At 43.7% G+C, this 2,072-nt stretch overlaps 1 pseudogene; it reads left to right on the plus strand.

The window, feature by feature from the left end:
* The first annotated feature begins 277 nt into the window (after positions 1–277).
* Positions 278–1,082, plus strand: LOC126076447 (LRP chaperone MESD-like; annotated as a pseudogene).
* Positions 1,083–2,072: the final 990 nt, after the last annotated feature.

Consider the following 2,072-nt stretch of genomic DNA (forward strand, 5'->3'; position numbering starts at 1 on the left):
TAACCTGCATATAAGTAAAGAACTTCTGTTCAGCAATAAATATCAAAAACAAACAACAACACCAACAAAAAGTAAAAGATCAGTCAGGAAATAGGACATTTCCAAGACATGCCATTGAAAAAGGAATGCTGACCAGAACGTATCAAGAACTCCTATGGCTCGAAAAGAAAACAAAGTGAAACCTAACAGAAATACTCAGGCCGGCGGCGGGGCCGGGACCATCCCAGGTTGTAGGGCAGGTCCAGTTTCCGCCCCGGGGTGGTGCTGCAAGGCCAAGATGGCGGTCTCCAGCTGGGCAGGCGTGGCCGTGCTCCTGCTTTCTCCTCTGACCTTCTGTTACTGAGGCTGCTACCACCTTGGGTTTGCACCACTGCGCACCCGGCTGGAGCACCCAGTGAGGCTACCGTCGCCCCAAAGAAGGATATTCGCATTTACAGTGATGCGGGCATGACGGGGTTCCTGGAACAGTGGGAGAACGATGATCACATGAAAGGAGACCTTCCAAATCACAAAAGACCTTCAGCACCTATCGACTTCTCACAAATCAATCTGGGCAAGCCTGAAAGCACACTGAAAATTATTAAAATAGGCAAGACTGATGATGTTTGTTACCGTCTCAGGAAGCCCCACTGAGAAGGAGATGAAGGAAATCACCAGCCTGTGACAAGGCAGTTTTTCAGGGCCAACTACAACGTCCAGAGTTTATTGTGGGATTTGACTGTGCCATTTTCATGGTGGGTGAGCAAAGACTTCTTGGTCAGTAACACGGGTGTGCCGATTTAACTCTGGAGGGACAGGTATGCACTGTCAAAGGAGAAGGAGGTAAAGAGAAAAAGCCAAGCAAGAGGGAAAAGAAAGGGGAAGATCCGAAGTCTCGGGCTTCAAAGGGAGACAGTGGGGCTGGGAATAAAAGAGAAGACCTAGAATGGGGCAACCATGGTGCCCTGTGGGTGAGCAGTAGGACACAGAGAGCTGGGCATGGGCTGGTGAGAGTGGAGGCAGGCTTGGGAAACAGTGTACTGGATGAAATTCTAGTTTCTTCTAGAAGAGTCTGCCACATGACCAGTTTGCGCTCAATATAAGAATTACCATTTAAAAGGCTTCAAGTGGGAAGACAGAAATTTTCTAATTAACGTTGGACACTGACAAATTAATGTTTGCCTCAAAATCACTTTAAATGGAAACTTGAGTGTGTTGCTTTTCCCCGCTTAAATTTGGCAAGTCATTAATTTTACTGTGGACTTCCCGCCCTGTGAACACAGCATTAGGACCCCTCCCTCTTCGTTGTACCTGCCCTGATTGGATGACCTGCTGGGTCAGGGCTTCATATTTTATATTAAGCAAAAGGATACCAGATTCTAATCAGACAAGCTTTTAAAACTCCTAACATAAGTGAATCAGACTCATCATGCTACCAACATCGTTTTCACGACTATCTGATGTAGAGAGCATGTCTAGGTGTGGAATTAGAACATGCCATCAGAGCACTGCAGGGAGCCCTAAAATCTAAGTATACAATCAGGATGTGTAAATTCAAAATCTATGTGGAAAGTGCAGAGAACAAAAAATAATACAACTTGGAAATCTTAAGTATTTACTTTGAATTTTGTTGACTTGAATCCCTCTCGCCAGTTAAAGAGAACTCTTGGTACCTGGCAGGTTTTACGTGGTCTGTAAAGTTCAGGCTTGGTTCTGGTCTGTTTCCTCAAGTTAGGAAAAAATAATGGTGGTGCCGAGGGTTCAGATGTTCCATTTAATGTGACAATTTTAAAGTGTAAATTGCGAATCAGCAGAGTTCTTTCAGGGTGTGGCAGAGGACTGGATGACCTCATTTATTTCTAAACATTTTTCTTTGTTAAAGTGCCTAAAACCATATCATTTTGTATGGTGCTAACGTGATGTGCTACCTTTAATGTCTTGTTTTGCTGTGGACGAGTTGGAGTCTACTCTGAATAAATGTCATAGAATTTATATACAGGAGCCATTTTAAAACTGAATTGTTTGAAAAAATTCAGTTGTGATTTACAAAAAACTTAAAAGTAACACATGTACCTGGGTAGACAATTGAATGG

Source organism: Elephas maximus, chromosome 4 (genome assembly GCF_024166365.1).
Source record: "Elephas maximus indicus isolate mEleMax1 chromosome 4, mEleMax1 primary haplotype, whole genome shotgun sequence".
In the NCBI taxonomy this organism is placed as follows: Eukaryota; Metazoa; Chordata; class Mammalia; order Proboscidea; family Elephantidae; genus Elephas; species Elephas maximus.